We start from the raw sequence: 25,965 nt of genomic DNA on the forward strand, positions 1-25,965 counted from the left end.
TAATGATGCAGTCCCATGCTAATCACACCCTGTATATTTCAGAAATATCAAGGCAAGCATTAGCACGCCACTGACTTATTAGGATCAGGAGAAATAATTGGAGCACTTAAGTTCAAAGTCAGATGGAGAAACGGAATTATAACCAATCTTGTGATTCTATAATCGGTCAACTAAGTGCTTACTTGTGGGGTAGGGGTAGGAATAAATACCATGAATAAGAAATCCAGCCTTTGGTTGCAGTGGGTGAGGCTAAACCAAGGCAGAAACTGTGTAGGTTTTACTAGAGAGTAAGAGATCTGTTTGCGGGGAATTCCCTGGTGATCCAATGCTTAGAACTTGGTGCTCTGACTGCCAAGGGCCCAGGGTTTGATCCTGGTTGGGGGATTACAATCCCACAAGCAGTGCAGCAAAAAAAAAAAAAAAAAAAAAGGAGAAAGAAAGAAAAGAAATCTCTTTGTGGACAGATAAATCACATATAGACCCAAATGTTTAGAAACTGGGAGAATGTAGTTTGTACAGATGGTCTTTTGTTATTACTTAGGAAATCAGGATTTATCTCCTAATATGCTAAAAAAAAAAAAATAGTCTTAATAATTTGGTTAAGCAGAAAAATGTGTCAGAATTCTTTACCTGCCTTCTGAGATCAGGATCACACTGAAAGCAAACTGATTCTTCCTACAACGGCTACCAGCTTACTTTCCTGAAGTCCTAGGTCAGAAGGGAAATCACTTGAAAATAGGGAAATTGAAACTGCAGAAAAAGATGAGGTTTGTTGATCATTGGAAGGAGCAATACAATTAATTATTTGCGAAATGAACTTTACAGCTTGGGGCATCTCCACCTTTAGGAAGGGAAAGGGAAGATTTCTCATTTACCACCACAGAGGATATTTGCATGAAATTCACATGGTTCAGACTCTGGACTCTGTAGCAGTTGATGATTCAGAAGCTAGAACAGGAATGGCAGAGCGTTGTATACGGGATCAGGTTTGGGCCAAGAGGTCAGCTCCCCAAACATTTAAAGGCTGCCATTGGCCCCACTGGCATCAATTTTTATAATTCTTTTCTAGAGTTTTGATATATTAAAATCACTGACTCTTTTAACAATATCTTAATATATGTGTGTATAGGCTTTCCTGGTGGCTCAGCGGTAAAGAACTTGCCTGCAATGCAAGAGATGTGGGTTCAATCCCTGGGTCTGGAAGATCCCCTGGAGACGGGAATGATAACCTACTCCAGTATTCTTGCCTGGGAAATTCCATGGACAGGGGAGCCTGGTGGGCTATGGCAGCAGAAGTCAGACACGACTTAGCAACTAAACAACAACGACAATGTTTATGTGTGTGTGTGTGTGTATATAAATATATACACATACATATATACAAATATATGTTGTATAAAATGTGTATGTATACACACATATACAAATAAATATTCTACTACTTTACTTTTTAAAATAGTGGTAAAAGGAAATACATAACATAAATTGTATCATCTTTACCATTTTTAAGTGTACATTTCAATAGTGTTAATATTAATATTGTTGTGCAATGGATATCTAGAACTTTTTCATCGTGCAAAACTGACACTGTATACCCATGAAGCGTCAACTGCCCACTCTCCTCCCCTACTTTCTGTTCCTATACATTTGACTACTTTGATGGCTCATATAAGGAGAAATCCTGCAGTGCATGTCTGTGAACATGGGTGGGCACACACCTCTTCACGATCCAGCTTTCAATCCTTTGGCGTATATACCCAGACAAGGGAGTGGTGGTTCTTCTACTTTTTCACAGATGTGTGACATTGATCCTCTGTTGAAGAGAGATGGTGAAAATGCAGTCCACAGAAGACAGTCAGAGGAAGAATACAGAAGATTTGTTCTTCCCTTTCTGTGTGTACATTTCCTCACAAGTCTCTCCAGTCTCTTTTTTATTTTGCTTTTAGGGCTGGTGTAAGTTGCAGCGATATGACATAGTGGCTAAAGGAATGGGCTTAGTGTCAGAGTTGTAGTGACTGGTGCTTACTAGCTGTGTGACCTTGGAAAGATCCTTAATCTCAGTAAACCTCCGTTTTCTTTTATGAAACTGGAGGGAATCATCGTGGCCGAGATAACTGCTAAAACCTGCCTCACAGTGTCTAACCTCGAGAAGTACTCTAGAAAGGAGAGCTTCGGTGACAGAGGCAGTCATGATAGAGAAGGCAGCAGCAACCCCTGGAGCTCTCAGAAACCATAGAGAGCTCTCCTGTTAAATTTGATCATAAACATTTTCGTAATATGCCAGGGTATATATAAATATATTGTATTCTGTGAGTCTCACTACCAGAACTTATTCTGAAAAGAGATTTGCATCACAATTACAATCGTTAAAAATATCCTTGAGTGGATTTGATATGTGAACTTTTAATTCCATTTTTAGTATCATAATTTTAGAGTTGATGTGGATTTTAGAGGTCAGCTAATCTGCCTATTATTCAATCATCAAACCTGTATCAAGCCCCAATAATATAATAATAACAGCTTCCAGTTATGGCTGCCCACTGTATTTTAGTACTTTACATACATTACCTCTAATCCTCATATCAATGCTGCAAGATAGGGATTATCCACGTTTTTACAAGTGAAGATGAGGCTCAGAAAGGTAATCAACTGGCCCAAGGCCATGAATCTGGCTGCACTGTACATCCAAGTTTGAGCCTAGATCTATCAACTGCCAATCTGTCTTGTCTTGTCTTTTCAAGGGGTGTGTGTGTGTGTGTGTTTGAGACTCCAGACTGTGTCTCGATGATTCACACCACTATGTGCATGCTAAGTTGCTTCAGTTGTGTCCAGCTCTTTGTGACCCTATGGGCTCTGGCCTGCCAAGCTCCTCTGTCCACGGGATTCTCCAGGCAAGAATACCGCAGTGGGTTGCCATTTCTTCTTCCAGGAGATCTTCTCTATCCAGGGATCAAACGCACATCTCTTATGTCTCTTGCATTGGTTGGTGGGTCCTTTATCATTAGTGCCACCTGGGAAGCTCATTTGCACCACAGCACACTGCCTGTTATGTACCAGGTACCTCGTTGTCTGTGCCAATTAGCATTTTAAATGAAATAATTCTACTAGAGGGATTGTGAGCTTTAATAAGAATATTGACCAGGTCCAACATTTACAGTACTTTGGGATTTGCCTACCTGCTTTCATTTACTCTTACTCCTGGAATGCTGAGAAAAACTTTTAGATGCTTTTGAATGGCATCTGTTTCCATGCTGATCCAGTGTAATAAATGGCAAATTGAGGAGCAGAAACAATGTAGAAAGGATTCAGTTCAGTTCAGTTCAGTTCAGTCGCTCAGTCGTGTCCGACTCTTTGTGACCCCATGAATCACAGCACGCCAGGCCTCCCTGTCCATCACCAACTCCCGGAGTTCACTCAGACTCATGTCCGTCGAGTCAGTGATGCCATTCAGCCATCTCATCCTCTGTCATCCCCTTCTTCTCCTGCCCCCAATCCCTCCCAGCATCAAAGTCTTTTCCAATGAGTCAACTCTTTGCATGAGGTGGCCAAAGTACTGGAGTTTTAGCTTTAGCATCATTCCTTCCAAGGAAATCCCAGGGCTGATCTCCTTCAGAATGGACTGGTTGGATCTCCTTGCAGTCCAAGGGACTCTCAAGAGTCTTCTCCAACACATTTAGGACCACCAAAGATTGATCTGGGCATGTTTGTTTTGAGTCCCAGTACTGAATACAGTGCCTGGCACAAAACGTGATAGAAAAACTATTTGCCTGGATCAGTTTATGCCCAGAGAAGGTGTCAGGTAATAGACATCAAAGGCTGCTTTTTGGATTAGCTTTCACTCAGTCGCTGTGTAGCTGTATCTCCACAGTTTTACATTGTGTGGAATCTTAGATGCTATATTTGGACATCTATCTATTAAATATGTTTGTTGATGAATTATAACTAATCTAAATGGAATCTTTAAGGATTTATGACTTGAGACTTTGAAGACTAATTTTCTTGGAGCTTCTTCTTTCCAGTGCTAACTTGAATTTACTTGGCACTTGTGAAAATTGATGCAGAGTCCGTCCTAGCCCATCCTTCATGATACACTTACCTGTGAGGTGGTGTCCCCACTGAGATTTTTAATTTGTGGCATTTCATAAAAGTGTTGTTTTAAGGAAAAACAAAATGCCTCACAATCATAGAGACCACTGTAAGAGGGCAATAACACTATATTTTCCAACTTTTTCTGGCCTATTTTAATTCTTTATTTTAGTGGGGGCGAGGGTGAAGGATTTTTTGTTTTGGAAATGGATAAGAAGATTTGAATACAACCTTGGGCGTATACCACAAAAATGTGTTTTCTCCCTGTTTGAACTCTTCTAACCCTCACCCAGGCAAGAAATGACTTCTCCAGTTAGAGATTCACTGTGAGAAGACATGGCTACCATGCCGCTGATCAAACCTGTAACTGAGGAATCAGGCAGGAAATCATGCTGGATGAGGAAGAGGCAGCAGGTGTTCTGGAGTGGCTGGGTACCAGCCTGGCCAGCTCCACCACCTCCCCCTGCCTCACTCCTGGGCTTGTTTCTACCCTCAAGGAAAAATCAGGCAGGAGGCTTTCTTTTTCTTCAGGCATCCCTGTAAAGCTCTTCGAAGCAAGGTCAGAAATGGGGACAATGAGGCAAGAGCAAACAGAAGGGCTTTCTCTGTCTTGCGAAAAGCAAAAGCTAGTCAAAGTCTTAGACCAAACAGTTGCCAGATCATCCGTGTTTTCCTTTTGGATATATGTAAACATTTTGAGAAGTGGTGGGGAAAGGTGAAACATGAATTTTAAAACAAAACAAAAACTTACCTTTCTCTTTTATCTCCTCTTTTCATATTTCCAGCTTTAAGCATATGCTTTTGGATCAAAACTGCAGCTGAACTTAGCTTCGTAAGGAAGCTTCATTTTTCTGAAGCTTCTAAATGAGCATAGACTCAGTCTATTTACTGAGCAGGTATGATGGAGAGAACCATGCCTTTCACACGGCATCTCATTTGTTGCTCACCTTGTGATTTAGGTAGCGTTATTCCCATTCTGAAGATTAGTTCTGGAGAGACAAAGCATTTGCCTAATGGGTGCAAATATGGGTGGCTGAATGGGTTACAGCAATGCACAAGCCTAGCCTCCAGGTGACTACCAACCTCTGAAGAAGGGAGAGAGCCTGTGTTCCCTTTCATACAGAATATAAACTGATTATTAAAATAACAGAATATACACACACTTAGCCACATTTCTCATATTATTATACCACAGTTGACATAATAAAGTGAGGTCCAGCTAATTTTATGTTAAGGCTTGAAATAAACTTGGAAGTGAGACCCATTAGTACGATTTCAGATTCCTTCACACTTAACCTCACTGCCATCATCATTTGTAAAACTCAACAAGCGTTTGATTCTCAGTTTATCTTGAAGGCTTAGATCTAACTGACTACTTTTCTATGTGGTCAAAGGCTTCTTAGGGTGCCCTTGACTTACATGGATAAGAATCAATTATGTGAGGTTTCAATGGCTTCCTGTTTACAGCACTCAGAACAATATCAAGCATGTTATAACTGTATTCCATGTGAACATGTGGGTTGGTTTCTGCTCCAGATCATGTGAACAAGTGGCTCTTTCTGGATTCACTTGGGAATCACTACCTCCTTTTGGCTTTGGACTTGGCACATGTTGGGTTCTCACTGTTCGGATGCCCTGAGACATGACCCCGGCCATAAGTTCCAGTCTAACTCAGAAGCCTGTGGCATGTGGAAAGCAGGTGGAGAAAGACCAGTGAGGGGACAGTCCAGCATTTCTTTCAGAACAGAGAAATTCTGAAAGACCACAGAAGAACCTGATCATGAAGGCTGCCGCAGGCATCCACAACACGATTCCACGCAGCCACTTAGATCGGTTGCCTCTGCCACTGTCCAGGCTGTCCAAGCCAGTAGATAATGATGCTCCAGGCCTGGTCCTCTGATCGGTGCTAGGTCACAGATTGGTTACCAGTCTGAGGCAAAATAAAATGGGAAGAAACATTTAGAAACTTCTGTCGCACTTGGCACTCCCTTGACAGCGTAGCCTTCAGCTTCTCTCCCTGAAGGTGTGGACCAGTCTGGGGCCATGTCAGACTCCCTCGTGTATTGCCAAGAGAGCAGTGTGTGGTGAGAGCTGTGGGTAACCATTGCATGCTAAGATTGCCTTTCGATTCTTAACAGATTGGCGATGCAAATAAAACCCAAAAATCTGGGGTCTTTCACCACAGATAGGGGTAGAGGGCAACATGAGAGCCTAGATGTAGTTGTCCTGCCAACCCACAGGCAGTGATTTTCTGCTAAAGCTCCCACCTATTCATCAGTGAGGCCAGCCTTGCCTCCTTTGGGACAACAGGCAGACTGAATTGTGCCGATCTGACCGTGCTCACCATAGCAGGGACAGCTGCCTGGTCTGTTCTGTCCTGTCCAGGGAATGATTGCCGTGTCGGGGGGTGCTGTGACCAGGGGTTCCTCCTCTGTGTTTATGTGCATCTCTCTTCAGCTCCCTGATGCTGAGTGAGAGCTTGGGGGTCTTAGCACAAGAATCTCATCCACACATTCATATGAGGCCCTTTTGTTGCAGTTCTGCACTATTCTGAATTCTAAAGCCGTGCATAGGTGATTTTGCCATTGAATTCACTGATTTGGTTGCGGTAGGCTATTTTGCCATTGAATTCACTTATCTGGTTGATCTGAAGACGTATAAGATGACCATGCTCTGATTCTGGCTGTCCAAACCAACAGGTCAGGGCCACGGCATCTGGGAAGTGTAAGTGTTGCATTTTGGAAGCCGTGTCAGTGAGACCCGGAGGCTGCAGGCAGCCTGTGTGTCTGGCTGATCTTGCTAGCGAAGAGCCTGCTGTACGCAGAGTACTGTAATCTATTCGGTTCATGCTGCTCCAGCCAGCTTTAATCATCAAAACTTAAATAATATTCAAACTGTGAAAGGAACTTTTTTCTTGCTGAAACCTGGGTGTGCCAAGTAGAAGCTCCGAAGCTTCTCAACTTACCGATCTATGGCAAGACATTGCAGGAAAAGAAAAAAAAAAAAAAGAGCACCGGGTGGCTTCATGCACTGTGGGAAAAAATGCCTTTCTCCACAATTAAATGGCACTAGGATCTAAAATTTCCTCCTTTACCCCCGAGGAGAAAAAAAATGATTTTTATGGAAACCGTGGTTCATGGAAGTCCCTTTTTCCCTCTCCACAAAAGCACCACCTCTCTTTTTCACTGGCCCCAGGTCTCTATGAGGATCTGCTCTGGGATCCCTGGGGCAGAAGTCAGGGGTTTTTAGGAAGGGAGGGACATGGGGTGTGTGACATGCTGAAAGACACCAGTGACTGGGACGTGAGGGAAGGTCACCGGCAGCAGTGGAGAGACTAGTAAGAAAACAGCTGGTGCTACTGCCATGCTGAGATGAAGCCGCACGAACCGAACCATCCTCTGGTGGCAAGAGTTTCAGCCCTGGGTCTCCAGATGGGCTGTGACAGCCCTTGCCCCTCCCCTGCACTCTCCCTCACATCCCCAAGTGACAAGGGCGTTCCAGGGCCACCACCCTGCTCAGGCTCCTACCTCAGAATTTAAAGCTTCTCTCCCAGATTCTGCAGAAACCACACAAAGCCCTCTTTGTTGAGGAAGGCTCCCGGGGAGGCTGCGGGGGACGGGTGGGTATTCATTGGACTGTGAAATCGCAATTGGAGAGCTGTAGCTGTCAGCTGTTTTTATTCTAGGTAAGCCTCCCTGGACGTCTGATCTTCAGAAGCATTTTTTGATATCTGGAAGAGACACCTAGGCCAGGTATGGTCTCCTTGGTCCTAGGGAAAGGGTCCTAGGAAAAGCAGTTTGCCTGTCTGACCCTTGGCTCCTGTGCTGTGTTACCTAGGGGCCACCGGGGACAGGGACAGGGACGTGAGATTGACCTCTAGGGACTGAGCATGTGACAGTGGGGAGGACGAGACTGGATTCTCAGTCCTGCGTGCATGTGTGCTAAGTCGCTTCAGTCGTGTCCGAATCTTTGAGAACTCATGGACGGTAGCCCGCCAGGCTCCTCTGTCCATGGGATTCTCCAGGCAAGAATATTGGAGTGGGTTGCCATGCCCTCCTCACTCAGTCCTGCACATAGTTACAAATAAAACTTACTTACTTTCAACTCAACAACAAGCGAACAGCTTGAATTTTAAAATGGGCAAAGGACTTGAACAGACATTTCTCCAAAGAAGATATACCAATAGCCAACCAGCCCATGAAAAGATGCTCGATATCACTAATCATTAGGAAAATGCAAATCAAAACCATGATGAGATACCATCTCACACCCATTAAGATAACTATAATTCTTTAAAAAATAGAAAATAAAAAGTATTGGTGAGGATGTGGAGAAATCAGAACCCTTATGCTTTGGTGGTGGCAATATAATGGTGTGACCACCAAGGAAAACAGAATAGAGGTTCCTCGAAAAATTAAACATAAAGTTATCATACAATTCTGTAATTCTGCTCCTGGGTAAATACCCAAAAGAAGTGAAAGCAAGGACTCAGATATTTGTACACCCACACTCATAGCAGCATTATTCACAGTAGCCAAAAGGCAGAAGCAACCCAAGTATTCATCAGTGGGTGAATGGATAAATAAAATGTGTTATACAATGGAGTATTAATCAGCCTTAAAAAGGGAGAAAAGTCTGACGCTTGCTGTGACTTGGTTGAACCTTAAAGGCATTATGCCAAGTGAAATAAGCCAGTCATAAAAATAAAAATATTGTTTGGGGATGAGATGGTTAAATAGCATCTCATGGACATAAACTCTCATGGACCCAATGAACATAAACTTGAGCAAACTCCAAGTGATAGTGGAGAATAGGGAAAGCCTGGCGTGCTGCAGTCCATGGGGTCGCAAAGAGTCGGACACAGCTTAGTGACTTAACAGCAAATTGTATGATTCTACATATATGAGGTACTTAGTAGTCAGATTTAGAAAGACAGGACAGAGAATGGTGGTTGCCAGTGGCTAGGGGAGAGAAGAATAAAGACCTGTTGTTTGGTGGGCACAGTTTTAGTTTGGGAAGATAACTAAGTTCTGGAAATGGATGGTGATAATATTTGGACAACAGTGTGACTGTATTTAATGCTGCCGAACTATACACCTTACTGGTTAAAATGGTAAATTTTATGTTATATGTTTTTACCACAATAAAAAGAAGACATTCTAAGCTGGCTCTCCTAATAAATTCTTTAAATCATTTGCTTAGAGGCAAAAAGTCACTCGCTTTAACAGTTCAACAATTTGTATACCTTAGCCTTTGCCGGGCATTGTATGTATTATTATATATGTATGTGTTTTATTTGAGGTGTAACAGTTGAGGCAGCACAATAAAATCCACAGACCATACATGTTCAGTTCACTGAGTTTTGATAACTGTATATACCTCTGGAGCCACCATCCAAAGGAAAATGTAAAACATTTCATCACCCCAAAAAGTTCCCGTGTGCCTCCTCTAAGTAAACTCCCTTCTCCTCCTGACCATTTTTTGATGTCAGTCACCAGAGATGAGTTCCAACTGCTGTGTGACTCCGTGTGAATGGAAGCATGTAGTGTATACCCTGGTACCCACTGGTTTCACTCAACGAACCCCAGGCGCCATTTATCCATGTTGACATTCACCCCAGTAGTTCTTTCTCTATTGCTCAATAGGGTTCCATGGCATGTACCAGAGCTGGTGTGTCCACTCTCTTGTGGACGGACATTGAGTGTTGCAGTGTCTGGGGACAGCTGGCAGTGAGTGAGGATGTTAGCTGGCCAACTGGGAATATCCCCACGAGTTGGGGTTGTCACACAAGTTTTCCATGCAGGGAGTTTTCTGCAGGACTGGCAGCTTCCCCAGAGTTGAACCATCTCCAGGTCATGGCATTTGGGTGATTTACACTGAAAGCGTGGCACCCGGTAGACCAGATGCTCCTGTGGCTGCTGGACAAATTTCTCCCTTAAAGGCACATCATGCAGGAAGTTGAGTATCAGGAAACTGTGTAGTGACTCTGCTGTGAAGACAGGAGATTGGTGGATGGCCTTAAAGGTCAGTGTCTTTGAGCCATGATTGTACCTTCCCAGCCCAAGCAGCCACCTGTAGAATTGACCGGATCCCAGGGGTAGGGACAGGGAATAGGGCTGGGCTGATCGGTCCCCAGCTCGGCCCCTTCCTCTCTGGTTTGCAGTCTCAGGGCTAGTTGACATGTTCTTTCTGCCACAGTGCGAAGGCCTTTAGTCTGAGAATTCTGTCCTTAAGGTGGCCTTGCCCTCTCTGCTGTGACCCATTCTCAGGTGAGTGTGCAGTCTGACTCTGAGATCAGTGTCACCCCCCACATCCACATTTCTGGGCAGCATCTCGGCTCTTGAAGTAGTAGTGAGACCTTGTGCTCAAGAGCTGTGGCCTTCACTTCCATGTGGGTATGAGCTCAGCGTCTTAGCAGAGCCACCCAGGAATGATGAAATCTTGGGCAGGTTACTTCATCTCTTGGAATAGAGCCACCTCGTATAATAACACTAATAATAGCTTTGCTGCTCTACGTACTGCCTCTAACAGGCCTGTAAGTGGGGGGGGGGGGGGGGGGGGGGGGGGCAGGGTCATTCCTGCCTTGCAGGAATTCAGACAAAGTTCATCTGTGTGAAAGCTGAGTTCATTTGTCTCCCTTATGTCCACGTTCCTGGGCAGTGCCTCATTGCATGATGTAGATGATGCAAGGATGGTGTGTAGGTGGCAACCGGGGCTATCGCCTCCAGGAAAGAACTGTTGGGACACAGGGCTGATAAGGGTGAGCATGGTCACTGGGAAGCACCACCCCACTCCCCCACCCCTCCACCCCCAAGCAGGCAGCTGGAGGACCTCCCAGGGCAGGTGTGCTGATGACAGTCACCCTCCCTCTGTTCAAGTGCCTCCCTCTGAACACCCAGGACCCCCATTCCCAATCTACCAGCTTACAAGCCCAGTACAGCTAATGAATCTACTCTGCCCTGTGAGGAGTAAGCCTAGATGGCCAGCCTAGGTCTGCACTCTGATTCCTAAAGGATGCATTGCTCTGAATTCACCTCTGAGAGATGTTGCTGCCACAGCTGTGGGGTGCTTGGGCCCTGTGACGCTGTGGTCGGCTCCTTAGCCAGAACCCACAGGGCTCATGCTCCCGGGACAAGGGAATGGGGCCTGGAGCCTATCGCAGCAGGTCAAGGCCTGATGAGTCGTGCCCACCTACCCGTGGGTGCAGGGAGCTAGTCCCCCACATGGCTGGGGAGTAGAAAGATGCGTTGGAGACAGAGGGACTGTCAGCTGGCTCCAAGGAGCCACTCTGCCAGCCTGAGGCTGCCCTTGGCTCCCCTTGGCTCCCCACTCCCCTCTTCCATCTCTGGAAGGTTTGCCCATCTCTGCCCAGTTCAGATCCTGCCCGTCCTTCACAGCTTCCTCTAGGAGGAGCCTATGGCCCAGGTTCTCCGTGTAACCCCCTCTTAAGGGTCTCCAGCTTACTGCTCCTGGGGGATTGAGCACCTCCCCTTCTGTTTATATCCGTCTGTTGATTTTCCTCTAAGAGTGTAGGGCAGTGCTGGACACATGTCACAGTTTGATCAAGTGAGGCCCAGAGAAGAGGAGTACCGTCTAAGACATGCCAGTGAGAGGCAGAGCTGGGACTGGAGCCCCAAATCCTAGAGCATGGAAACAGCATCATGAGTGTGGGAAGAGGGGTGGGAGCCTCGGGTCTGGGCAGGGATCCCCTCCTGTGAATCCCGTGCTGCTTCAAGCCATGCTGGGTGACAGAGTGCAAACCCCGGGGAATTTTCTGTTTTGGTTTTTGTCACAAGCAAGCAGAAATGACTTCCTAAAACGTGTGACTAGATAAGGGATCCCTTTTCCGGGATGTGAAATGACTGTGCATTCAGATCTGAGCCACGAAAGATGATCTTCGCTCCCGTTTTTCTGCACACCACCCACAGACCTTCCCAGGATGCTAACTCACGTGCTCATCTTGAGGCCTCGGGCCTTGGGGTCGCTGGTGAAAGCCCAGTGTTTCCTGGCTGTTGCCATGCACCCCCGCCCCACCCTCTTTCTTCTCCCCCGACCCGGGTTTGTGTCTCCCCTCTGCCCAACTATGAACCCAGACAGCCTGGTTTGTCTCAGGGAATATCTGTCTTCACAGTACGTATTTGAGTGCTGGGGTAGGGTTGGCAAAGAGATGGCATAAAAAACATTCCTTGTGTTCAGATCAGGAGACAAGGGAAAATACAGAACGCTTCTTTGGGCTTTGAGAACGAAATTCTTTAAGCGACTTATCGTGAGTTTGTTTAGCGTGAAAATCATTTTTTAAAAGGAAACTTTGTTAATGAAAAAGAAACCAAGGACATATGATATATATATACTATGATGTCAAGTATGTTAAAAAAAAAAAAGAACATAGAACAAATGACTGAAAATGTGCCATAATGTTAACAGTAGTCATCTTTCTGCTTTTAAAATTCTACTTAAAATTTTTCCAGTTTAAAAATAGATTTTTAAAAAACCTGTCAGCATATTTATCATAAAATAAAAGCTTATTTAACAGGGGAAAGAAATTTAACTATACAAATAAGGTTAATTTTTGCCACCTGCCACTGTGAGCAATGTGTTTGTGTACATGCCCACACAAATACTGATGAAAACATGAAAAGGACAGGCCACAATGTGGAAGAGATTTTTTAAACAACCGGTTTTTTTAAAGGGAGGAAGGACCAAAATAATTTCATATAATTCCATATGTAATAATCTTCACAGTGAATCTCAGACTCATCTTAAATGAACAATTCCCTCAAGGTTCTATTCCATCTTGGGGCTCCAGCAGGACCCAGGATTGGGGGTCTCTCTTCTCAGAGACAGCTAAGCTAAAGCAGATGCTAAACGCAAAAAAGCCTGTCTTGTTGCCTGCAAGCTGAGTGCCAGCCTTCTCAAATAACTGTGCCCCCAAGTGGTCACTTGTACCTGTAAATTACATCCAGCAAAAGGGTTGCAATTAACCAAATCCTGAACCACAGGGTATGTAATTTAATAATAACGATGATGTCAGTAACACAGGACAAAAAGGAGTGAAAAAGGAAGAAGAAACCCAGAAAGAGAGAGAGTGCGTGTGTGCGTGTAGAGTAAAAGACAGGGAATGATTTTCTGAATGTTTATCCCACATCCTTCCAGAAAGAGGTGTGTGGGGGAGTGAGTGTGTGTGTGAGCACGTGTGTGTGTCCACTAGCAGAGGAGACTGCCCAGAGGGGTGAGGGCAGCTGTGGGTGGAACCCTCCCAGAATTTAGGAGACTGCCCGTTTCTCAGGATGCTCCTCTAGGCCTTTGACGGCCTGCTTCTCTACAGCAGTGGTTCCCTGATCGTCTCCTTGGCAGTCTGCCAGAGGCTCTAAGTGTACTGAGAATTGTGTTTTAATAGAAGGCTTTACCTCTGATACAGATTTAAAATGAGGAAGAAACTTTCTGTTCCTCAGCCAAAGCGAAATGCATTTTGCTGCTTGTGAAATGCTGGTGATTACAAGCTCATCTTACATAATTTTATTATTTTCAATTGCTGCCTGTCAATCTCAGGTGATGGTTTCCTGGGAGCAGAAAGGAGGCAGATTCTGGGCGATGGTAAAAAAAAAAAAAAAAAGCCACCCCGTCATTAGCAGATCGTACAGAAGTTTAGAAAGGAAAATAATTATCTTTGTGATGATGCTGTTCAAGATAATCAGAACCTGCATTGCTAAGTTAGACATGCAGAAGTGAGTCGAGTACTGTTTAATGGCCTTTTAGAAAATGCATTTTCACTTTAACAAAGGGTTGATATTTGGAATTTTTTAAAAAAATCTTTTAAGTCTGATGAAGGAGCTCTCTTCAACAGTCACATTTTCAGAGACTATCGAGGTGGTCCACTGTCACGCCCACAAGAGGGCATTTTCTCATCAACTACATTAAAAAAAAAAAATGATTTGTTTTTGAAGAGAAGCTGAGAGGCATTGGGGAAGGAAAGTGTTAATCAGAAACTGGGGATGGAGAGCTGCTTGCAATTGAGTTGTATGTATGTTTCCACTAAATACGTCCTGCCAGTGCTACTGGCCAGGAATCCTGCTCAGTGTGTTTACTCTGATTTTAATGTCTTATTCCCAGAATGACTGGGCACCAGAGGAAACCTTTATAAGAGGTTTCTCCGGATACAAGATAACCACATGCTAATATATAGCTAGTATGTAGCTAGAACTAATTCCAGAACTGGTATTTTACTCATCAATAACTCTAATACTAAATTTGATTTTCTAATATTTTATAACTCTGACCAAAGTCCTCCTCCACCCTTTCCCGCTCCAAGGTTCTTCCTTTATTTGTTCAAAAAATATTTATTGAGTGCCTACTGCATGCATCAACAATGAACCAGGCCAAGACCTTGTCTTCATGAGACATACATTCTCCATAGTGGGACAGTATTAAAAAAAAAAGCAAATGAATACTGGAATATAATCTAGATAATTATAAATTATATGAGGGAAAATAATTGGGAAAAGGAAAGCTATGTGAGATTGGGTAGTTAGGAATCCTTCTCTAAAGGGCAACAAATAATATTCTAGTTCTAAGGGCAACAAATAATATTCTAGTTCTGCTCAATGGATGCCAGCACTGTTTAGATTACAAATGTAATAAAAATAAACTCCCTTCTTCAAAAAAGTTAGTTGCAATGTTTAGTATCTTATGGACCGTGAAATGTGATGAAAATAGGGAAAGCAACATGAAGTTTCTGGTTATGAGATTGTTAAACAAGTTTTTACAGTTACCATCTACTCTTTACCCCATCTTTTCAAAAAAATGATGAATGTTTTACCACTGAAGAGTAGGAAGGATATAATCCCAAAAGATGGGAGAGTTGAATATGCTTAGTGTTTTAGAAAATTCACTCCTGAGTTTTCTCATTTTCCATGGACTGTGAGGACTTCATCATAGACTAGTCCTGCTCATGGTAATTGTCTACCCTGTCCCAGACCGGCCCAGGCTTCAGAAGGTACAGTAATGGCAGCTCTGTTGGCACCAGTGAACACGTGGAAGACTCAGGAACAGAAGATAGTGATGGCTTCCCACCCAGGGATTCTAGAATACTTGATAGGGAATTAAGCTCAAGACCTATGATGTCCCAAGAGACCCATGTGATAATTTCTAAACCCAGGAGTCAAAGATCTACTTTGAAGAAATGTTTTAAAAGGTCAGAGCAGAATGGACTGGGCAAATCAAGGAGGACTTCATGTGGGAGGTGAGCCTTCAACTTGGCCTTAGTGGGTAGATTGGTATGAGGAAGGGAACCATAATGGGTGGCATGTTCTTTTTTTGTTGTTGTTCAGTTAATATGGAACATTTTTGGTAATAACAGCAACACCCATTATGTAATATTTTCAGGTATGATGAAGTAGGTTGTTGTACAATGGCTAAGTCATGTACAACTCTTTGTGTCCCTATGGACTGCAGCACACCAGGGTTCACTGTCCTTCACTGTCTCCTGGAGTTTGCTCAAGCTCATGTCCATTGGATGAAGTAGGTAATAATCTCTAAAACGCTATTGTCTAGAGAGAGCTATTTTATCATATTTTCTTCAAGTCTTCCTTTTGTTTTGAATTTTTACCATAGCTGGGGCTGTGTTGCCAATGAATTTTGCATCTTGCATTTTTAAACTTTATAAAGCATCTTTCCATGTCATGAAAAGTGATTCCCTAACATCAGAATACCCTACGTGGTATTCTGTCATGTCTGCAAACTGGTTTACACAGCCATTCCACCCAGCAGGTGTACTTTTTTCCTATTATAACCCTCTGTGTATCATCTTGGTTCATAATTTTGGTGTCAGATAGATCTGACAAAGCCCAGAGTAACATTGGGCTCATCACGTTTTTCACCCCGGCCTCTGTCTCTCACTTGTCACATGGAGATAATAGTATCGACCTCATGGCGTGGTTGTGAGAGTTACATGAGAGAATGTTTTGGGTATGATTCTAGAAATAGAATTACCGAGGTTTAATCTTTTAAAATTATATAACATTCTAATTAAAAGAATAATGTTCTTTATGGAAAATTTTAGCTAAAAGAAAAGCCATGCCTAATCTCATCACTAAAAGATAAAAACAATTAACATTTTAGAATCCATTATTTATCACTTTGAGTAGAATTGGGATGTACTCTCTCCCTCTCTCTCTCTCTCTCTATATATATATATGTATACATATATATTACTTTCCAATTAAAAGAATTATATACACACACACACACACACACGTGTGCATGCTAAGTCACTTCAGTTGTGTCCAACTCTTTGTGACCCCACGGGCTATAGCCTACCAGGCTCCTCTGTCCATGGGATTTTCCAAGCAAGAATACTAGACTGGGTTGCCATGCCCTCCTCCAGAGGATCTCGACCCAGAGATCGAACCCTCATCATTGTGTCTCCTGCATAGACAAGCGGGTTCTTTACCACTAGTGCCACCTGGGAAGCGTATATTTATATTTATTTATTTCCTGCTTTTTCCCATCTTAACCTTGTATTGATTTTCCATCATCATTACATATTCAGAAACATCTTAAAAGGCTGCATTTCATTATGTTCCATTATATTAATGTGCCATATTTTATTTAACTAACTTCCAATCATTGGATATTTAGATAATGATTTGCTATTATAAATAACATAAAAATCAGCTGTTGTTAAACATAAAGACATTTTGCAGACATTTTGAATTATTTCCTTAAGATTACTTCATAGAACAGGTCAGATCAGAGGTAGGAACATACAGAAGACATTGATCTGCATGGCCACATCGCCCCTACAAAGCCTGTTTACTCTCCCGTAAATAGCACATGAACACCTATTTTACTCCACGCTTACCTATTACAATTTTTAAACTATCTCAGTCTCTTGGAGCTGTGAGTGATGGTATCTCGTGGTCTCAATTTGCACTCCCTTGATTACCTGTGGGCTGGAGCATTTGTTTCTGTGTTTATTGACATTCCTGTCCTTTGCCTGTTCTTCTATTTATATTCATCTTTTTCTTATTGATTTGTAAGAGCTCTTTATGCATAAGAGGATATTAACCTTTTGGTGTCATGTTAGAAATATTTTTCCCAGTTCGTCATTTGTCTTTTAAATTCATTTATGGTTTCTTGATTGTATAGAAGCCTTTAATTTGTTTGTTGTCCTATTTGTCAGCCTTTTTCACTTTGATGTTTCCTCTCATTCTTTATGCTTGAAAAATCCTTTCCTCTCCCAGCATTAGATATCTATTCATTCACATTTTTTTCTACCTGTGTCATTATTTCATTTTATAGATTCAAATTTTATCTGGTTCTAAGTTATCTGCTTTTGTTGTAAGATATAAGGTAGAAATTTAACTTTTTTCTTAATAGTTATGTAAACCTTTCAGTTCTGTTTATTGAATGAGCTTTCTTTTCTCCCAGTTTGAAATGCTATTTCTCTTAAAGACTAAATTCTTATATTAGCGAGGGCATGTTTCCAGGCTGTTTATTCTTTTCCATTCTCTCTCTGACCTAGAACTATACCATGTTGTTATAATTCAGCTGCTTTTATATTATGTTTTAAAATCTGGTATACAATCAACTACATTATTGTTATTTTCCAAAATATTTTTAGCTACTATCTCCAACACATCTACTAGCCCAGGTAAACTTTAGAATCATTTTTAACAGGCTAAAAAATCTCCTGTTGACTCTTTTTACATGATACCATATGAATTAGATGTTGTCTATAAGTTGATTTATAAAGAATTGACATCCTGACTGCAATATTGAGTCTGCTCATTCAAGAATGCACTATTCCATTTACTTTCTCTCTTTCTGTTTATTTAAGTTTACTTTCATCTCTCTGTAAACATTTGTGGTTTTCTTCATATGAGCTCTGCCCTGTTCTTTGAAACTTCATTTTTAGAGGCTACATACAGAGTGAGATCTTTCTATATTTTTTAATGAGTTATTTATTGCTGAGAAAGCTGTTAATTTTTATGTATTTATTTTGTATCTTGCCAGGTTATTGAATTTTTTTTAAGGCTTTCCAAATATGCTTAGCATTTTACCAGAAGACTGTATCTACCACCAGTAGTGTCTGGCAGAATTTATATTGTGTCCTATCTACCATTTCAATGAAATTTCTTTCTGATGCTGAGTCTGAGTCCACAACAGAATTTGTTTGGGGTGTACCATCTCGGCATGCAATGCTTGTAGGCCTCTCCTGAGGGATGGACAGCTTTAGTGACTCGGATGTGCTGAAAAGTTCAGTGTTCAGCTGGGAGTTTGGGGTTCACAGCCCTGCCTTGTAGGGGGTGGGAGGGACTTGCCATAAAGAACAATGTAGGAGCCAGCAATGGACGTATGTCTCAGACCAATTGGGTAGAGTCTGCTGTTACTGACGTTAGTTTTAATTTCACCCTGGTGTACGCTCAGAGCCAGACAAACTGGAGTGAAAGAAACAATCAGACACTACTTGCCCCATTGTTGAGCCCTGAAGGACACTCAAAATCTCCATTCACAGCACACAGACTGCCCCTCCAAGTGAGCAAAAACAGAATAATGCCGACCGGAAATATAACCGTCACATCCAGGCTCTTGGTTCTCAGCAGCCCTCCTGAACTTAACATTGTCATCTTCTCCAAATTAAGGCTTTCTGTCAGCTATGGGCAAGGAAAGGGTTTCTCCTCCCCGGCTTCTCCCGAGCATATGGCAGGGGGTGGGGGCGGAATCTCCCCACATCCCCACACAGACGGCTTGTGAATGTTCCGATGGTGTGCATTTCCTCCGTTGGACAACTCTTCTTTTGCTCTTTGATTTCTATGCCAGTTCCACAAGGTTGTTTTTCTCCCACTTGAAAATCTCCCTCCGAAGGAATATGTTGCCATGAACGAGTCCTATATGTTGTAACTGTCTCCTGTGAAGCCAGACTGTAAAGCTTCCACAATAAACCCAGACCCATTGTTTGTGCTGCAGCAAATATCCGAGTGCTTTCTGCATTCCGGTCATTGTACTTGGTGTTGAAACTCAATGAGGAGCAAAAACAGGCCCGACTCTTCCCCTCAAAGAGCTTCCAGTCCAGTGGGGGAGCCCGACATTTACCGGTAGTTCAGGCAGAAGGCACACTGGGCTGTAACAGCAAGCCTCACTGCAATTTGGGTTCAGGGAGCCGGTGACGACTGAGCTGAGATTTACAGGGATGGTTGACCTCAGGATTTAAAGGGCAGTTGAGCTAGGAGATGGGAGAAGAGGCAATGCAAGCAGTGGAGTCAGGTAGAATGTAGCCAGAAGAGGTGAGAGTATGACACTTCCCAGGAAAAATAGGAAAGTCAGAGAGGCTGGAGCTGAGAAAGCAAGAGGAAATGTGGTCCAGGAGGAGCCCGGAGAATTAGTCAGGGAGAGAGCAGGCTGGGTCTTGCTGGCCCTATATGCAATCTCTGTCTTTATTGCAAGAGTGCTGCCTGACTTAGGTGGTTCTTAAGCAAGAGAATGGCATTTTCTAAACACTGGCCCTGCTGCCATGCAGGAACCTGCTGAAGCGTGCTGAGGAAGATTATGGAGTTCAGGTCTGGGATGGTTGCCAGAGTCCAGGTGAGAGCTGATGGTGCAGGGGGACAGAAGTGAATGCGTCTAAGACACTTAAAAGCTGGAGGTGGGTGACCTCGGTGGTAAGTGGGATGTGGGAAAATAAAGGAAACGGATGTCTTAAGGGTGACACCGAAATTTCTGTTCCTCAGCTTGTATTGATGGCGTTGGGAACACTGGGAGAGGACAGGTATATTGGAGAAGATGGAGGTTTTGGTTTTTTTTTTTTTCAAGTGTGGGGGCTGCTGAGACATGGTAATGGTGGCAGGTAGGCAGTTAAACCAGAGAAGGCGATGGCACCCCACTCTAGTACTCTTGCCTGGAAGATCCCATGGATGGACGAGCCTGGTAGGCTGCAGTCCATGGGGTTGTGAAGAGTCAGACACGACTGAGCGACTTCACTTTCACTTTTCACTTTCATGCATTGGAGAAGGAAATGGCAACTCACTGCAGTGTTCTTGCCTGGAGAATCCCAGGGATGGGGGAGCCTGGTGGGCTGCCGTCTATGGGGTCGCACAGAGTAACGGACACAACTGAAACGACTTAGCAGCAGCAGCAGCAGCAGCAAGCAGTTAAACATGTGGGTCTGGCTTTTGCTCAGAGGAGAGATCAGGTTCAGAGATGTCCATTTGGAGGGATGATGCGAATTAGATTCAGGAAGAAAAATCTTAGACCTAAGGGACAAGCTTGTGGTCAGACCCAGTCCTCTTGGGCCCTCCTGCCACTCCCATGCTCTGGCTTTCAGAGATGGTGCTTTCCTGGAGAAGATTTCCTGTGTATCCTCCTTGGCTGAGTCAACACTGGAGATAATAAAAGGAGATAAATACAGAGAATCCACACCTCTCCACAGTCTGTGAACTTCCTTGCCTTCCAGGCTGATCGGTCCTACCTTGCAGGGTGAGGCTCTGAGTAACAAGACAGAACCTGGGTCTTTCCCGCCCCCTCCCTTTTTTGTCCTAAGCCTTCCTTTCCTCCCTGAAGTCCCTCCTGTCTGAATGATGAGCCTTAAAATACCTTGCCTGATCATGTTGCTGCATGAGCCAAGAAGAACATTAAGTTTGCTTCAATTTAAGATCACTTATGTAATCATACATTCAATAAATATTTATGAAACACCTACTACCGGCATCCTCAGAGATACAGCGGGTTCAATTCCAGACCATCACAATAAAGAGAAATTGTAATAGAGTGAATCACACGAATTCTTTGGTTTTTCCAGCGCAAATAAAAGTTTTATGCTACTCTTTACTGTAATCTGTTAAGTGTACAATAGCATTTTGCCTAAAAAGACAATGCACATACCTTCATAACAAAATACTTGATTGTTAAAAAACATCAAAACAGTTTTAATAGTCACATCAAAAATCACTGGTCACAAATCACCAAAACAAATACAAGGCAAACTTTTGAGATACTGCAAGAATTACTGAAACGTGACACAGGGACTGAAAGTAAGCAAATAATGTTGGAGAAATGATTCTGAGAGATTTGCTGGCTCAGGGTTGCCACACAAACCTTCAATTTCTGAAAAATAAAACAGGAAAAGCAAAACACAACAAAAACCCCAGCATTTGTGAAGCACAATAAAGAAAAGTACAATAAACGAGGTATGCCTGTGTGTGCCAGGTGCTGTAGCATAAATAAAAACGGTGAGTGAAACACAGTCATACCCCTCCAAAGGAACTTCTAGTCTCAGGGAGGAGAGAAAGACAGAAGAGATGGGATTATCAAGTTGATGTAACAAATGCTCAAATAGAAGGATGTCCCACATCTCATATGAGGTCAGGAGAGGGAGGAGTCTATTCCATGGAGCCAGAAAAGGACTGGGGTGAGTGTGACTTGGCTACTGGGGTAGCCGAGGGCAGGGGTAGGGCAGGATTTGGGACCAGAGGAGGTATTTGGGGAACATGAAATGGTTTCCTTGATTCGAACATGCCATATTTGTGTTAGGGGTGTGTGTGTGATTGGGGTGTCTGGGCCCAGGGAGTGGGCGTAGGGCCCGGGAGATGTGGTGTGATGACTAAGCTGCCCAGGTAAGCAGCATCCAGGTAACAGAGACCCTGGGGAAGAGAGTGGCGAGGTCGGCTGGATTTCCTTTTGTTGTGTGTGGCAGAAGAGTTTTCTCAGCTTCATCCGTTCCTGCTGTCAGGAGATGAGATGAGACAAAAATATCCTTATTCTTCTCGCATTGGGAAATGAAAGCCTGCACTGGAATCTTAACAGGTACTGCTGGTTCTGCCTCCTCTACTTCCCGGATGTGAAAATGGCAGCTCCCAGCATCCCCAGCACTGAGTGGTTTGTTCTTAGGGTCTCCTTGGGCTTTTTTTTTTTGGGCGATTTGAGAAAGTGAAGTTCCTGTCTGAGTTACTTAGGCCCTGCATACAGGCCCGATCTAATAACAAATAACCTTCCAGAGGCACCAGAATTTAAGTCATGAATGTTTTCTGACTCACGTTCTCATCGGAATGACCTTTAGTTCCCTTTAGGCGTGTCTCACTTCCAGGCTTCTTAGGAAATGTCAGAGGGTCAGGCTGGACTTCCTCCAGCACCTCTGAACAGATCCCAGGGATCAGGGTGTCTCAGGGTCATGGAGCAGGCCAGCTCACACACGGATCTGCTCAGAGCTTGTCAATAGCTGAGGAATTTCAGAGAAGGGATAGAAACAAATCCCTGCCATTGCTCTGACTTCAGGTCCCAAGCAGTATTTATGATTCCTGGACCAGGCTCTCATCTGCTGTTTATTGAGCACCCAGCCCAGTTAGTTATGGACACCATGGGGCAGAGGAAGGTGAGGACAGGAGTCAAGAAGCTCGCTGGAGATAAGGCAGATGGGGTCAGCATCACCGGCCCATGGACTGCAGAGCCCAGAGCTTGACCAGCATATATAAATGTGGCTGTGTGGACTGGCTGCGTGGACTGAATCTGAATTGCCCTCCAAGGCTGGACAGAGGCTGTAGGACAGGAAGATCATTGTCTTGAGGGAAAGAGGGCCTGAAACCCCTATAGCTGGGGACAGCCCTGTGAGAATCAGAAGGGGTGGAGATTATGGTGGAATAGAAGTGTATCAAGCTCTTTTGAGCACCTGGGGCTGAATGAAAGGATTTCACCGCTTCTTTTGGAAGATAAGCATCCTGCATTTGGTAGAGAGAGAGAAGGTGGTGGGTAAACAGCCCTGGGCCACTGCATAAGCACCTGCCCAGGTGTCTTCTGCTCAGAGGTCAAAGGCAGTGCTGCAGAACTCTTCTGCTAGGTCTGACAGGGCTGAACGGGTGCATGTATTGCTCCAAGGATTACTGATCTCCCCCTCAAGAAGCTCGAGGCTTCAGTGCCCTTTCACAAATGGGAAAATGGGCAGGTGTTGGGCCTGTCGAGGGAGATGGCTGGTTCGGACTGGTCCAGGCATCTTTCTCCCTCCACTTCTGACTGTATGACTGTTTCTGAGTCATCTTTAATGCTGTAAACCACTGCTTGTCACCTTGCCAAATTCCTGTGCTCTTACTTAAAACGTGATTCATGCACTGGATGTTTTTGACATTTGAAGATTACTTGGTTCTTTGGGCAATTTTCTTGTTTGCCTTCAAGAAAATGCCTGCAGTTCTCTATTTCATTTGGGGAAAGGTGAGACCCAGGATGCATGTAATGAAGTGTCTGAACTGCCAGGTGTCAGGCCCAGTGAACTTGCTCTAAGGCTTTCGTTTCTAAACAGATGAAGGCAACTCCTCAACCCTGGGTGAAGAATCATTTGTGAGTAAAAATTATTCATCTGCAGAATCACTTTCACCCTGAGTTGACCATAGAGGCCATCTCCGTGCAGAAGCCAACCATGGGACCAGCCTGTGGGTGGGGGAGGCACCTGGGTGGCACTCAGCCTACTGCTTCTCTCATAACAATGCCCTCATTCTGTGTGATCTTTTCCTCGGTGGCAAGGACCAGTCACTGCAGACCCACGGACATGGTGGTTGCAATATTGTCTTTCCACTTCACTGAGCTAGAACTGCCATTACTGGGGAGAGGTTACTAATCTGATTTCATGTAATTATCCACTTCCTTATTAAGATCCACCTTCCTCCCCCACAAAAGATACCACTCTCTTTCCAATGTCAAAACTGAGTGTATACCACTGAGGGAGACAGAAATAAAAACAGCCTGGTCCCCAACTTGAAAGAAACCATTGGCCTCCCAGGGGAAAGCACAGGTTCATGGTCATGTACTACTGCTTGTCCCTAGATGCTTGCTAATTTCCCTATAGTTCCTCATTTAAATTACCCATTGTCCTCCACCAAAACCCCTTGCTCTGAACCTGGCATTCAAAGCCCTCAGTTTGTCCTAGCGAGCCTCCCACCCTTTATGTGGCTTCCCACTTTCCCACCCTTCCTTGTGGGTTCCACGTGAGGATTGGATGCTCTGCTGTGGGGTAGGATGGCATCGGCCAAAGAGATAAGGAGTGGAGACTGTAAATGGCCAGGTGAGTTTACTTTGCAAGTGATCTGAGAAGAGGCTGCTGCTCTCATAGATGCCTCCAAACCCCACATCTGAGCCCCGCAGCCCTCCCAGCTGTGGTGTTCCTCAGATGGACTCCACTCCATTAAAGCACTGGAAAACAGGGCTCTTGAAAATGGGGTAAAGGATTAGGGATAATTTCATTTCAGAAGAAAGAGGCTGAGGAGGGACTTAATTGTCTTTGAAGGATGCTCCTGAGGAGCACGGAGATGAGTTCATTCTCCATCTTGCCAAGAGAGAGAAGACAAAGTGGATCTCAAAGGAATGAGCAGAGTTGCTGAGTAGCCCCCCCAGCCTGGAGGATGCAGGGAGACACTGCGCTGGAGGGTGGGCAGCTCTGGAGGGGATGATGAGGGAGAAGGCAATGTCCCAGCCCTCTCTTCGAAAGAAAATCTTAAAAAGCAAGAAATTAACAGAAACAATGAAACTGTAAGACCGTGGGAGGAGGAAAGATCTCCAAGGGCTGGGAAGCCGAGCTGCAGGAGGGCTGGAAAGATGAGCAGAACTTTTAAAAGCAGAAAACAAAGGGTGGGGAGCAAATTGCAGTATGAGTAGAGCTGAGAAGTGGGGATAGGCTGACTGTATCCTGCAGGCTGGGTGGAAACCATCTCAGCATCTCTGGAGGGAGAGCAGGAGGTGGGGAGATGGGGCTGGAGAGGTCAGTTGTGAGCTTTACCTGCGGGCAGCGGGGACACACTGGTGATGCCTCAACCAGAGAGTGACCATTATAGGGCTCCTGGTTCTCATGTATGACCCCTTGAGGAAGGGTGGGGACACAGAAGAGTTCAGTCCCAAAATCCAGTCTAGAGGTCCCTCTTGCCCATCACAGACTGGTCTGCAGCAGAATGAAAACACAGACCCTGGGTAGTGAGCCTTTCGTGGAGCTAAATGCACTCCATTTAAAATGTTGTCCTTTATTCTAAGATTGTGTTCTCTTAGTCAAGAGTCCAAGTAGAGGGATAAATTAGAAGTTTGGGGTTGGCTTCTCTGGTGGCTCAGGCAGTAACTGGACTTCCCTTGTGGCTCAGCTGGTAAAGAATCCTCCTGCAATGCAGAAGACCTGAGTTTGATCCCTGGGTTGGGAAGATCCCCTGGAGAAGGGAAAGGCTACCCACTCCAGTATTCTGGCCTGGAGAATTCCATGGACTGTATAGTCCATGGGATCACAAAGATTCACACATGACTGAGCGACTTTCCCTTTCACTTTTCACTTTCCCTGGTGGCTCAGACAGTAAAGAGTCTGCCTGCAATGCAGGAGACCCGGGTTCAATCTCTGGGTTGGGAAGATCCCCTGGAGAAGGACATGGCAACCCAGTATTCCTACCTGGAGAATTCCATGGACAGGGGAGCCTGGTGGGCTACAGTCCATGAGGTGGCCAAGAGTTGGACATGACATAATGGCTAACACTTTCACTTTTCACTTTCTTGGGATTACATATACACATTCCTATGTATAAAATGGGGTTTCCCTGGTGGCTCAGCAGTAAAGAATCCACCTGCAGTTCAGGAGACTCCAGTTCAATCCGTGGGTCAGGAAGATCCCTTGGAGGAAGAAACAGCAACACACTCAATATTTTGCCTGAAAAATTCTATGGACAGAGAAGCCTGGTAGGCTACAGTCCATGGGGTCACAAAGTGTCGTACATGACTGAAGCAACTGAACACACGTGCATGGATAAAATAGATAACCAACAAGGACCTACCTTATAGCACAGGGAATTATACTCAATATTTTGTAGTAAACTATAAGGGAAGAGAATATGAAAAAGAATATATATGTGTGTGTGTGTATTCCCTGGTGGC

The sequence above is a fragment of the Capricornis sumatraensis genome, chromosome 1 (genome assembly GCF_032405125.1).
Source record: "Capricornis sumatraensis isolate serow.1 chromosome 1, serow.2, whole genome shotgun sequence".
NCBI lineage: Eukaryota > Metazoa > Chordata > Mammalia > Artiodactyla > Bovidae > Capricornis > Capricornis sumatraensis.